This window comes from Ictalurus furcatus, chromosome 15 (genome assembly GCF_023375685.1).
Source record: "Ictalurus furcatus strain D&B chromosome 15, Billie_1.0, whole genome shotgun sequence".
NCBI classification, from domain to species: Eukaryota; Metazoa; Chordata; class Actinopteri; order Siluriformes; family Ictaluridae; genus Ictalurus; species Ictalurus furcatus.
This window is the reverse complement of record NC_071269.1, coordinates 19,822,547-19,837,062: the sequence shown is the minus strand read 5'-3', so window position 1 is coordinate 19,837,062 and position 14,516 is coordinate 19,822,547. Positions and strand designations below refer to the sequence as shown.

Here is a 14,516-nt window from a genome sequence, read left to right as displayed (position 1 = left end):
TTACATGTATATACTGTAAGTACCAAGAAAGAGAGAGACAGAGAGAGAGAGAAGATGAGAGGACAAACTTCATCTTTTCTGTCACTGAGAACCTAGAAGCAAAAAGACGACTAGATCACAATCAGACCCCCAACGGCGCACTGAGCAGCCACTGCATTGAGATTTAATCCTCGACATGACAGCGGAATAAAAACAGCCTGACACTGTAGACTCTCTTTACCTAAAGAGGCCCAAGCTCCTGCCAATGAGAGCTCTGTTCAGCCTTAACTCTGACAGCAGGGGGACATGATGGCTCTCTGCAGAAAGCTCTAGAAGTCACACAAAAATGGCATAAAGGCAAAAGATGGAGCTTTCAGCCAGCAGCTGTTAGCATTAAGCCTTTAACCCAGCATCACCTTCCTGTTCGACAGTTACTGTCATGGCGTGCTGGAGCCATGTGGAGTCCACAGTTTGCTATTTTCAATGCTCAAACACACCTGACTCGACTCACTGGCAGATTATGAGACTTAGCAATGGTGCAACAGGGCAATGGTGGCTCAGTACTTAAAGGCTCTGGGTTACTGCGAAGCTGCTACTGTTCGGCCCTTGAGCAAGGCCCTTAACCTTCAGTTCTATAAATGTAAGTCGGTCTTGATAAAAGCGTCTGCCAAATGCCATCCATCCATCCATCCATCTTCAACCGCTTACTCCGTGCCTGCCAAATGCCATTCATGTAAAATGTAATGTACTTAGTAGGTGTATTAGAGCAGGGGCATGACCAAATGGTGCTGGAATTCTGGACTCTCCAGGACTAGCATTGCAGTCAAAAAATTAAGGAGACAAAGTGATTGGTAGAACTTCAGATAGGAAGCTTAGTTAGTTTAGCTTAGCTAGCATGGTTTGTTCTTCTAAAACTTTAATAAGCTTCTTTGAAAGGCCCTAAATACCAGTTCACATTACTGTTGTGGAAATCCCCAGTAACAATAATCCAACGGAGATGTAAAAGGGTTGTATATGTTTTACTAGGCAGATATTTTTGGTCATTTTTTATCTGAAAGCAGGAACTCTTGAAGACTCTCCAGGTCACATATAGTACAGAACAGCAGCAGACTTCTAAAACTGTTCCACTGTGGAAGTTCCACAGGATGGTGTGGTATAAAAATGTCATGTTGGTGGTCTTTTAGAGATCAAAACGTTTATCTTAGATTGAAATGCACACACACACACACACACAGAAAGACCTACACTTCCTGTGTGCACCTTATTGACTAGAGGAGGCCAAGCCTGCTGATGTTTTTTCAGAGAAGGAATGTGTGTGTATTTAACACAGTGGCTCCAGATCTCACCTGCACCGTCCAAGTGGACCATATGGCAAGCGTCGCAAGCCAATCAAAAATATATTAACCTTAAGCTAATGTATTAGATAAATAATCTGTAATAAATGTTTTCCTAGGTGACCCTCTGTATTTGCAGGGTTTTCTTTCTTTCTTTTTTTTTTTGGATCACAATCCTCTCTGTAGTTCTTTTATGGGTTCATAACACAACTGATTCATGCCTTACTGAAGCTCACTTTTAATTAAGCTTTCCGTGTGTACTTTTAAGGTGATCTTTGTCACATTTCTTTATCCACAACAAACGGCCAGAATGGTTCTCATACAACTGATCAATCAAAATCAGGGGACATACCATTCTTGTGCAAAGACATGCACCAGATGACCTAATCAGGATTTCCCACTCAGTCATTCCATTACTTCACTATTACTCCACATTGTCTCCATTTTTGCTTTTTTAATTTTTTTTTTGTTGTTGTTTTTGAGAGTTAAGTACACAATACATGCAGCTGAAGGTTACACTGTGCTGTCAGACAGTGTCCTGGGGGTCCGGTGGCCTCAGCACATGCTTTCTCAGTTACTGTGTTTGTGCTCAGCCCTTCCTCTCTGAAACAATAAGCTGAGGAATTATGCGTCGAACGTCGTCCCGCGTCTCTCTGTAACGCACACACACTGCTGGAATCTAAACACCGCTGAACGGCAGGTTTTCACCCCGAGACAATTGCAGGGCCGGGGTGAAGGGTTCACGCTGTAAAGGGCAGCAATTTAAGACAAAAAAAATCAGCTGGAAAAACTATTAGGAAGTGGAAGACATAAATTCTAAAAGTATTTTGTCAGAACACCTCCAAAGGAAGCTTGAGGTAATTTGGGTGTAACTGTACAGGCCATTTTTTCGGGGTTACTGTTCCACTATTTCATACTTTAAGTACAGATTTCCTGAACAGCGCAATCTAGCTTCACCTTATAGGAAGTGCTTTCTTTCCATTATCCAGGATTTGTGTATATTTTTACTAACAAGCACACAACCTCATTTATGTAATTATCTAATCAGGGAATGGTGTAGCAGCAAAGCAATGGATAAAATCACACAGATACAAGTCAAACATCTCTTGCTGATGAGAGAGGTCAGGTGACCTTTGTGGCAGGACTGGTTTGAGCTAATGGGAAGGCCTCAGTAACTCAAAAAACCACTCTTTACAACCGTGGTGAGCGGAAAAGCATATCAGAGTGCATAATATGTGAGATATTGGAGGCAGATGGGCAACAACAGCAGACGACCACATTGGTTTCCAATCCTGTCATCGAAGAACAGGAATCTGAGACTACAGTAAGCACATCAACTCATCAGCGACGTGTTTCTGCCAACAGAACTTACGTTTTGTTTTGTTTTTCGCACCATTCTATGTAAACTCTCAATACTTTTGTGCGTTAAAATCTCACTAGATCAGCAGTTTCTGAAATACACAATGTTCACATGTTCTGTATGATTTTATTTACTGTGCTGCAGCTACACGATTGGCTGACCGGATAACTGCATGCACGTGCAGGTGTACTGGTCTTCCTAATAAAGTGGCCTGTGAGTGTATGTTGTTTTATACAGTCTGCCGTACATTAAAAGACTCGTGTTATGTCAGGACCTGCGGTTAAAAGAGTAATAAAAGAATTATACAAGACAGAGGTGAAAAAACAGGCCTAGCCACTCATAACCGCTGATTTTGAGTACACGCCTGCCAAACCGAGCTGCCTCTGCTTTTGCCGACACTGCCGATTGCTATGGTAACCGTGCTGTTTACCTCCAGTCGTTTGTGTGCACGATAGCGTACAATGCGATAAAATCAGCGGGGACAAAAATGAAAGCGCAGGCACTCACGCGGGAGGCTTTCCAGCTCTCATGGGACCACCGTTCACGTTCACAAAAATAGGTGTAACAAGCAGCAAAGCCCTATTAATTCCACACTCTGACCTGCTTTTCTACGCGCAAGCGAAACGACAGGGATTCAGCCGGGTCTCGGAGGTGCTCGAAGATGCTCGTCCACCTCGAGTTCATAAACGAAGCGGCAGGGATCATCATAACTAAACCAAACTTGTTTTTCTTAAGTGGATATGTTTATTGTAACGCTGACAAGATTTTCGCAGAAAGACTGCAGGGCTGGAAGGCGGGTAATCCCGTTACTGTATAAGGAGAAAACCTTTGCGGGGGAAAAAAATGCTCCAAGTATTTTAAACAATTTCGACAATAAGAGCGAGAGAGGTCTTGCGTTTTATCTGCGCAGCCCAAGATGTACATCAAAGGCCTCGTAAGTCCTGCTTCTTGTCAGAACAGAGCTACTTTGCCACAGCGAATGCTAAAAAAAAAAAAAAAAAAAAAAAAACGAAATAAAAACACTCTTTAGAAAAGAAAAAAAAAAGAACGAAAGCTCTCTCCTGAAGCCAGTCTGTCACGGCTCTCCAGACTCTCCATGTCTTCTTGTTTAATGCGGAGCTTCTGTTTATGTGCCAGAATGATATCATGCCCAATCAAGTGGTGTTTCAAATCCTAATAATGCTGTTGGAAGTGCATTATTTGTGCGAACGTGTGCAGACTGTAATCAGCCTGCCAGAGTGGGGAAGTGGCTGTTAATGACTGCATAGATTGGCATGTCCTGTCCCTTCTCTCTCTCTCTCTCTCTCTCTCGCTCTCTCTTTTCTCATTCTCTAACAGACAAGGTATACCCAGAAATTGTAGATGACATATGCGTTCATCACCTGGCATTTTTACCGCAGGCAGAATGTTCTCGAAACAAGCCACACCACTCCTATTTCCCAACATAGATCTGCTGTCTGCTGCTTTCTATAGGAAATATGTTCCTGTGTGTTCAGCTTTACTGAGAGACTTGTGGCATCTGTCTATAAATCTATAACCTGATCCCCAGTCCGGCCTCGCAGTCATGCGGTGTGTTAGTGGTGTAATGTGGGGAATTCATTCGCCATTTCAGCATAGTTTGACTGACAAGGACAAAACCCCCATCATATGGTGAGTTAATTAATATAAAATAGGCATGGGAAATGCCAGGATTGTAAGAGATTATTTTTCATTATTTAGCACGCTTCACAGTTTCATCGCTTCTTCTCTGCACCTCTATAAGATCCTAACCTCCTCGGCAGATTAAGTGACAAGGCCGGGTTCTTGGCATGTGCCTGCATGAACTCTGTGTCCCTGTTTCCCATGCAAGTCTGTATCCAAAGCTCTGTGTGTGTGTGTGTGTGTGTGTGTGTGTGTGTGTTTCCCTGCCCCCTACTCATACTCTTACAAAAATGCACAAGCATCAACCTCCCACACCTGAAATAAAAATAAAACAGCGCTATTCTGTTTTTATTTTATGAATTTACAGCTTGCAGGACGTGTGTGTGTTTCCACGCTCCCCTGAGGGTGAGAACGTGGGCTCGGGGAAGCCAAGCGGAAAGCCACTGATGGACCAATCCTCCAGTCCCCAGCATCTGGCCCCCTCTTTCACTTTTATTACACAAGAATAACAATAAGCAGGTCCGCGACCCCGTGTCCAGATTTGCCGTAATTTTTTTTTCCAACAGTCTGTGCTGATGCTCCAAATTTCCATTTTCTGCATGCATATTTAATTGAGTTTTGTCCCAGTGGTGCGGAAATGATTTGTTTTTCGCTCTCTGTTCACTTGACTCCTCTTCGGAGTTGGTAACCCTGATTAAGACGTTCGCGTTAATTTCCCAGCGCACACCTTTTTTTTGTGCATTAATGGTTCTGATCGTCTAATTAAAACTTCTCAGCTTCACCGCTGATCACCGCTCGTTGTGCTTCTGACCTGAAGTTTTAATTGCCGCGTCAGAGGCGATAATAATAATTTCTGGGTTCTGATGATTAAAAACAATGACATTGCCGGCTGCATTTTAAAGGGATAGGAGTCAGGGGAAGAGGGTGTTGTTGGGGGTACTGAGTGAGGTGGGAATGTTCTTATGGGGTGAAGACTGGGCCATTTCCCAGAAGAAAACACAGATGGATTTCTTCTTTCTTAGCAGGTTTTGGAGGAAAAACAGGCTTGTTGGGCTTTACTTTTACTGTCATGTGAAAGATCAAAAGACGTTCAGTTGACAAAAACACACACACACACCCTTCCACACACACGCACATACATATGTTTGTCATAGTAACCTTGTTTGGACCTGGACCTGTCACTGACAATTATTAATACAACTAATTAATGCTGTGCATACACCTAAACCTAACTTTCATCTTAAATAAAAGCTAATAAGAAGCCAAATCTCCATACAAGTTCAAAACTGACAGATATCCCAGGATATTTAAAAAAAAAAAACATTAGTTACTTTTGGATTTTTCTGAATATATACCGAATTATAATACACAAAATACTATCCAGTAGTGGGTGAAAATCACTATGTTGAATTCGAACATAGTGATTTTCACCCACAAACAAAATCAAATAAACTATTAGCACCGAGGGCGTACAGGCCAAATAAATGGTGAAGTGAGGCTATAACGGAATGCTGAAACGTGTGGTATTTCATGCACACCCACTTCACTTCCCTCTGTCCTCTTATATCTGATGGGTTCTAATACATTTTTTCGATTCCACTGCAGGAATCAATCCTTAGTGTGAGGATGCACATCGAGACAAAACAATTACACCCGGCATATAAATGCACCAAAACAAACTCTTTTTCACTCAAACAACAAACGTTTGAAGTCCCAAGATGTGAGGACGTCGACAAAGACAAAGGCAGACACGCAGACGGACACAAATCTGTTTTATTATTAATCAGCTGATGCTTGTAGTGTGTTTTTGCTATCAATAAAGCACTTATTGCTTTTAGTCCTGGATGTGACCTTGTACGCTGCATGCTGTCTTTAAGCCGACCTTGAGGGACCTGCTCTGACTTCTTAGTGAACCTCCCTCTCTCTCTCTCTCTCACTCTGATTCCCCCCCCCCTTGCTCTTGCAGACAGGAGCCTTCAGCCAAGTACAATACTCCAGCCAGGGACCGCCGCAACTAGCACAAACAAACAAGCCCTGAAAAAACAAAGGCGCACACGGACACACACCATGCAGCACAATGGACACAAAATGCCACTGTATATTTTTAAATGCAAAGCGGAAAAGGAAATATGCTGTAAAGAGGGTAATCAGGCCGCAAAAAAAAAGCGCACAATTCTAAGAGCAAAAATTCTTAGGGAAAAAAGGAAGGGAGCTCAATACATTCAACATTGTGATAGATGAACTTTGTTAGTGACCCTGAGCTTATCCAATAAACTTTTAGCTTAGATGACTGTTGCACAACTAAGGAATGAAGGTATGAAGACTGAACAGGCCAAATACTTAAAAACAAAAGTTCTAAAGCGTTCTGGAATTTCGTGAAAAGTTCAAGAGAAACATAAATAAATAAAAAAGTCTCTCAACCTTAACATTTGTAACTTAAAGCACGAAACCGTTGCCGTTCCGCTTCGGTCAACGACTAGCATCACAGTTTATTTACAAGGGTTTTTTAAATTAATTACGAGATCTGACTGAAATAATCTATAGCATTTAGCTTCTGTGTAAAAGCAGTGCTACAGATGGAGCCAGATTGAACGCGACCCTGGCGGTGGAGGTTAATTAGCCACGTTGGCAGCTCAGAGCTTAGTGGCAAGACCTCTGTGAGGAGCTGGCAGCAGCTTTGGCAGCAGCTTTGGCAGCAGGGCATGGTGAAGGCACTGCACAGAGCCTCCCGACACCTCTCAAGGGTCCTTAAGCCGATACCCATACAGATTAACTGCTTGAGTTGGTTGTATTTCCGTCACGAGGAACCGGTGCCGGTGCATAGGACGAGAGCGCGAGCCAGGGGAAGGTGATGGAGGGAGGAGGAACAGCGGAGAGGTCGGCCGCTACTCGGTGTCAGAGCGTGTCACTCAGAGTCATTATCTGCTAGGATATATTTCATTTAGCAGTTTCTGGGGCCACACTGCTGAGCAAGCCAAGCCACTATTAGGGCCCGTCCTCCAGGGGGAACACAGCACAAGCTGCTCGATTAGTTATCAATTAGTAGTGCAGAAACCTCCACCTGCCGCGTGTGAGAGAGTCGGTGAGAGAGAACGTGAAAGACGGAGACCAGGACCCCCTGGCAGAGAACCAAGGATGTATATGGCCATTTTATAAGATACACCTTAACCTTTCTCCTTTTCTCCATCTCTCGCGTTCTCTCTCATTGACTCGACTATGAAACACCGTCATCCAAATGAATATCAATAACCTTTGTGCTGAACCTAAAAACTGTTATAGACGTTCAGCTACGCCACCACAATCACCACGATGAATCGTGTCACTCCTTAAACAAGCGTCTCGACTCTTTACCAGCGCATATTTAAAATGAAATAAGGCAGAGCAACAAAGCTTTTAGTAAGATGCAGCTTGACGGGCAGCACGTCCCTTAAGAAACAAGGGGGGAAATTAAACAGGGTGGCTTTTCCTTGGAAACATTTCCAGCTCACATGGAAAGCTTAATTGATTTCCAAGGTTACCTCTTAAAATTTGTTTTGCGGCTCCCTGCGCTCATGCGTGTTTTTAAAGCAATTTCCTCCAATTCTGCCTGCCCACTGCAGGTCCCTGTGTCTTCTGCATGAGATGAGAGGAGGAGGTGACTTTAAGCAAAAAAAACTGCATTTCCAGACAGGAAGCCTCGCTGACAACTTCGATCCCCGGCCACCATTAAAACATTTTCTGTGCTTCACAGACTTTGCCATACCCGCTCCCCCCTCCCCCCTCCTCCTCTCTCTTATTTAATGCAGGAATGAGTTACAGGTGTCCTCTAAATGTCTGCTGCATCAGGTACAGGGGGAAGGAATTTCTGTGTCCTTCTTCTTACAAAGACAAACACTAGTCAGCACTTTAGGCTTTTTTCAACCGTGCTAAAACTGTCCTGCATCGACCAGCGTCATTTCTTATTTATTTATTTATTTATTTATTTTACCATTATTATTATCATTTTACCTAATACCAAATTATTTTACCCTTATTATTATTATTATTATTATTATTATTATTATTATTATTATTATTATTATTATATAACTACATGTCCCCACAAGGATCCCCAATTTTTGACTTTGTGAGGACATTTGGCTGGTCCCCACATAGAATACTGCGTGGGGAGAAACAGCAGCTTTCATTAATAATAATAATAATAATAATAATAATAATAATAATAATAATAATAACTATAAAACCAAAAACTATGTGAAGGCAAAGCATTAATTAGGTACATTAATTTCAAAGGAAGGGTCCTCAGAAGGATAATGTGTGTGTGTGTGTGTGTGTTTGTGTTTATGTGTGTGTTTATTTGTGTGGCCCTTAGGCTGTAGGTCATGACTTCTAATGCATCTTGGTTTATTTGTCTATAATGACATTATATTCTTCTTCATACACAGTATATTAAAAACTACATTTTGGAATATAAGTTAGAAAGAAGAATCCTGTTGTGACTTAAACGTTTCACAAATTCAAACAGGTATCTGTGTTTTGTTAAAAAAGAAAAGAAAAGAAAAAAAAGCTTGAGGAGGTAGAGTGTTGCTTTACTGAAACTGTGTGCTATTTTGGTCAGAGAACACATAAAGGAAGTGTTGCTGGCTGACTCAAACAAAGAATTTGCTTTTGATAAAACCACAACAGCTTCTTGTATATTCTACACTAAAACATTTTGGTTTCCTGATTTTATTTATGCAGTATAGCCTCCTGCAAAACTGAAGCAGCACAACAAGTAAACAGCACAACAGCCTTTTTTTCTTCTTCTCTGCAGTGCAGAAATGTGCAGTTAAAGCGGTGCTGACAAAAACAGCAGGATGAACAAAAATCATTAACACTGTCGGGTTTTTTTGGTTTTTTTTTTTTTTGCATTGACCTAAATGTCATGAATGCACTGAAGCTTATGATGAGCTTCAGACAAGTGCAGGTTGCAATTTTGCCTTTCGTCGGCATTAGGGTTTGCCTTATTATTATTTTAAAGTGAAAACGGATACTCCGCTGAAGTGCAAATTTGATGAATTACTGTAGCAGATTGCTGTTATTAATTATTAAAACGTATTTTATAAATATTCAAGTCTGTCATGCATCTAATAATGAAGGCTTTGGAGAAGGTTACTTCCAGCACGCATCCTAATGTGTCAGAAATATCACTTTTAATCAAGGCTGTGTCAGGGTGTGCATCTGAACTCTAAAAATATAATCACTGGGTGAACTCACTCACTGTCTCACTCACTGTCTCTCTCACTCACTCACTGTCTCACTCACTGTCTCACTCACTGTCTCTCTCACTCACTCACTCACTCACTGTCTCACTCACTCACTCACTGTCTCTCTCACTCACTGTCTCACTCACTCACTCACTGTCTCTCTCACTCACTGTCTCACTCACTCACTCACTGTCTCTCTCACTCACTGTCTCACTCACTCACTCACTGTCTCTCTCACTCACTCACTGTCTCACTCACTCACTCACTGTCTCTCTCACTCACTGTCTCACTCACTCACTCACTGTCTCTCTCACTCACTCACTGTCTCACTCACTCACTCAGTGTCTCACTCACTGTCTCACTCACTCACTGTCTCTCTCACTCACTGTCTCACTCACTCACTCACTGTCTCTCTCACTCACTCACTGTCTCACTCACTCACTCACTGTCTCACTCACTCACTGACTGTCTCTCTCACTCACTGTCTCACTCACTCACTCACTGTCTCTCTCACTCACTGTCTCACTCACTGTCTCTCTCATTCACTCACTGTCTCTCTCACTCACTGTCTCTCTCACTCACTGTCTCACTCACTCACTCACTGTCTCTCTCACTCACTGTCTCACTCACTCACTCACTGTGTCTCTCACTCACTCACTGTCTCACTCACTGTCTCTCTCACTCACTGTCTCACTCACTCACTCACTGTCTCACTCACTGTCTCTCTCATTCACTCACTGTCTCACTCACTGTCTCTCTCACTCACTGTCTCACTCACTCACTCACTGTCTCTCGCACTCACTCACTGTCTCACTCACTCACTCACTGTCTCACTCACTCACTGTCTCTGTCACTCACTCACTGTCTCTCTCACTCACTCACTGTCTCACTCACTCACTCACTGTCTCACTCACTGTCTCTCTCACTCACTCACTGTCTCTCTCACTCACTCACTGTCTCACTCACTCACTCACTCACTCACTGTCTCTGTCACTCACTCACTGTCTCTCTCACTCACTGTCTCACTCACTGTCTCACTCACTCACTCACTGTCTCTCTCACTGTCTCTCTCATTCACTCACTATCTCAGTCGCTGTCTCTCTCACTCACTCACTGTCTCACTCACTGTCTCTCTCACTCACTCACTGTCTCACTCACTGTCTCTCTCACTCACTGTCTCACTCACTGTCTCACTCACTCACTCACTGTCTCTCTCACTCACTCACTGTCTCACTCACTGTCTCTCTCATTCACTCACTATCTCAGTCACTGTCTCTCTCACTCACTCACTGTCTCACTCACTCACTGTCTCACTCACTGTCTCTCTCACTCACTGTCTCACTCACTCACTCACTGTCTCTCGCACTCACTCACTGTCTCTGTCACTCACTGTCTCACTCACTCACTCACTGTCTCACTCACTCACTGTCTCACTCACTCACTGTCTCACTCACTGTCTCTCTCACTCACTGTCTCACTCACTGTCTCTCTCACTCACTCACTGTCTCACTCACTCACTGTCTCACTAACCCACTCATTGTCTCACTCACTCACTGTCTCACTCAATCACTGTCTCACTAACTCACTCACTGTCTCACTCACTGTCTCACTGTCTCACTCACTCACTCACTCACTGTCTCTCTCACTCACTCACAGTCTCAATCACTCAATCATTCACTCACTCACTGTCTCTCTCACTCACTCACTGTCTCACTCACTCACTCTCTCTCTCACTCACTCACTGTCTCACTCACTCACTCACTGTCTCACGGTCTGTCTCACTCGCTGTCTCACTCACTCACTCGCTGTCTCACTCACTGTCTCTCTCTCACTCACTCACTCACTGTCTCACTCACTAACTGTCTCACTCACGCACTGTCTCACTCACTCACTCACTGTCTCACTCACTCACTGTCTCACTCACTCACTCACTGTCTCACTCACTCACTGTCTCACTCACTCACTGTCTCACTCACACACTGTCTCACTCACTCACTCACTTCCTCACTCACTCACTCATTCACTCACTCACTCACTGTCTCTCTCATTCACTCACTGTCTCACTCACTCACTCACTGTCTCACTCACTCACTGTCTCTCTCACTCACTCACTGTCTCACTCATTCATCCATTCACTCACTGTCTCTCACTCACTCACTGTCTCTCACTCACTCACTGTCTCACTCACTCACTGTCTCAATCACTCACTCATTCATTGTCTCACTCACTCAGTGTCTCATTCACTGTCTCACTCACTCACTCACTCACTCATTCATTCAATCACTGACTCATTCAATCACTCACTGTCTCATTCACTCACTCACTATCTCACTCGATGTCTCATTCACTCAGTCAGTGTCTCTCTCACTCTCACTCACTGCCTCACTCATTCATTCATTCACTCTGCGTCTCTCTCATTCATTCATTCACAGTCTCTCTCATGCATTCACTCACTGTCTCACTTACTCAGTGTCTCCCTCACTCAGTGTCTCACTCACTCTTTCATTCACTCAGTGTCTCACTCATTCGTTCATTCATTCACTGTCTCACTCATTCATTCATTCACTCACTGTCTCATTTCCTCAGTGTCTCACTCACTCAGTGTCTCACTCACTCACTCACTCACTGTCTCACTCACACACACTCGCTCTATCCCTCTGTCTCCCTCTGCCCCACTGAGTGACCACCTCTTTGCTGTGCTCATCCTAAAAGAGTGTGTGTTGTACTTGAGGAAGGAATAATGCATTAATGCTGATCTACCTTCTGGACACACCTAGTCCCAGTGCTAGTGCAGCCATATGGTGCGATGCATATTCATACGGCTACGTCTGCGCTGCCTCAATGCTTAAGCGCCTCTTCAACAAACTTCAAATAGGATGAGAAGAAAAGCAAAGATAAAGTTTTCCCCCTCTGCGATCTTTCCCTTTATTCTTTCTATTTCCTTTTTCTTTTGTCTTCGAGATGAGGATGGGTGCTGAAGGCTGGTCCCAGTGTGAGTGTGTGTGTGTGTGTGTGTGTATGTGTGTGTATAGCGGGTGTCAGGCTGTGGGTAAACTGCGCTGTCAGGTGGGCTTGCCGCTCTCTCCCCAGCAGGGTAAATTTCAGCCAAGAGCGATGGGGAGATTAACACTGTCAGAACTGCAACACTAACCCTTCATTATCAGAGCACCAGGGCCTGAAGCGCACACACACACACACACACACACACACATAAACACACTGGCCTCCACTGCCTGGGCACAGAGCTAGTAATTACCAAAACAACCTCTCAGTGTGTTTCTCTCTTTTCTACCTCAACAGTTTTTCCACCTTCTTAATGTCTGTCATCCTCCCTCGTCTTCTCTCGAACTCCTCTCTCCACACCTTCTATTTTTCTTCCTCCTTCTCTTTCTGCCACGTGCTCCTTTCTCCTCCCATGCTGAAGCATGGTGCCAGCCTTTTGCCAGGTGGTGTGACACATTTGTCAGTGAGCCAGGCATGGTGGCAGCGTGTGTGCGTTGTATTAAGTGCTGCTTTATCAAATTAGGTTGGTATCCAGCTGATGTGTAATAAAGGTACAGCGAAGCCCCCGCTGCTTCCCAGACATCAATCCACAACGTGAGAGCCAAACCTGGGGACTGGCACCAGCCTGGGTACCAGCCTGGACACACGCCACACCTTTTCCCACTGATCAGCTTATGGTGTCCTGGGCACACCAATAACACTGTGTGCGAGAGCCTGAACAAACGATACGATACGGCGGCAGCTGCTCTAACAGGTAGCGAAAGATGAAAAGCTCTGGGCAGCAGCGGCGCTTTATCAGACAGAGCAACAAGCGCTTTTGTTTTCACGCAGGGGCCTTATGAGAGGTGATGAACTGCTGCTGCACATTTTCAGCAACGTCATCTTTTCAAAAGACAGTCTTCGGTACTGCTCTCTCACGGGGAGGATGGAGAGATCAAACAGAGGGGAAGAAGGGGAAAAAAATGGACGACCTGAGCAATATGCCTCCTAGTGCTTTGTCTTTTACGCAAATGATGCAAGCTGCAAAGCCTCAGAAAAAGGCGGAACATCGGGAACAAGACTTCAGAGGGCTTCGAGTGTGTAGAGGAGGTGTGTGTGTCAGATAGGTGTGGAACGTTAGGAGGTTTAAAAAAAAAAAAAAAGAACGGAAGGTACTACAGTGTAGATCATAACTAATCAGAGGCCCTGAGAGAGCATCTCTTCTTTCACACATATTTGAAATGAGCACATCCACAATGAGGTTCCACATTTCCAACTCCCAACTCAAAGCGACTCAAATTTTTATTGTTTTGTTCTCTGGTTATTAAAGTACCCCTGCACTCAAAAACTTTTATCTTTTAAATAAAATAAAAAAGTAAACATCTCTAGGGTGGCTGATTCCTGTTATCAAACTTTGTACACTGTACTTACTTTCTGTAAAAAATTGATTTAGAAAGTGTTACATTGAGGTCAGCTTGTGATGTCACAAAACAGTCAACAGCAGAACCTATCGAGCTTCATATGCAAATTAACGAAGGATGATGTCATACTGGGAACCTCTGAGCAACAGAACAAGTACGCAAAGCTCGATAGTTATCTAACGCAGATAATATTTGTGTAAAGCTAAATAGTTTCGCTCGCTATAGTTTCGGTTTGCACTGAGATCTTTAGTTAGTTTCAGTTTGCACTGAGAACTTTAGTGCAAATTGAGACTCGGATACTGAAATCCAACTTGTGACGAACAGGAACCAGTAGATTAGCAGTTAACTCTTCCTAAAGGCTGTTAAGGAAAAAGAAAAGCTCTTCTGGCACAGAACAATCTTCAGGAAGGAGGGCTTTTGTGGTTTCTTGGTAACATGATAATCTGAAATTTTTGGTCTTATTAACTTCAAGACTGAGAACAAAGAAAGGCTGGCTGGGAAATGATGGTTTATAGCTGATAGGACGTAAATAATAACAGGAAATAACTTTGCAACAATACATACAATGTGCCAT

At 43.5% G+C, this 14,516-nt stretch overlaps 1 protein-coding gene across 2 annotated transcripts in view; it reads right to left on the bottom strand.

The window, feature by feature from the left end:
• Window positions 1–14,516, bottom strand: part of casz1 (castor zinc finger 1) — an 81,633-nt gene that overhangs the window by 35,061 nt on the left and 32,056 nt on the right. The window lies entirely within an intron of this gene.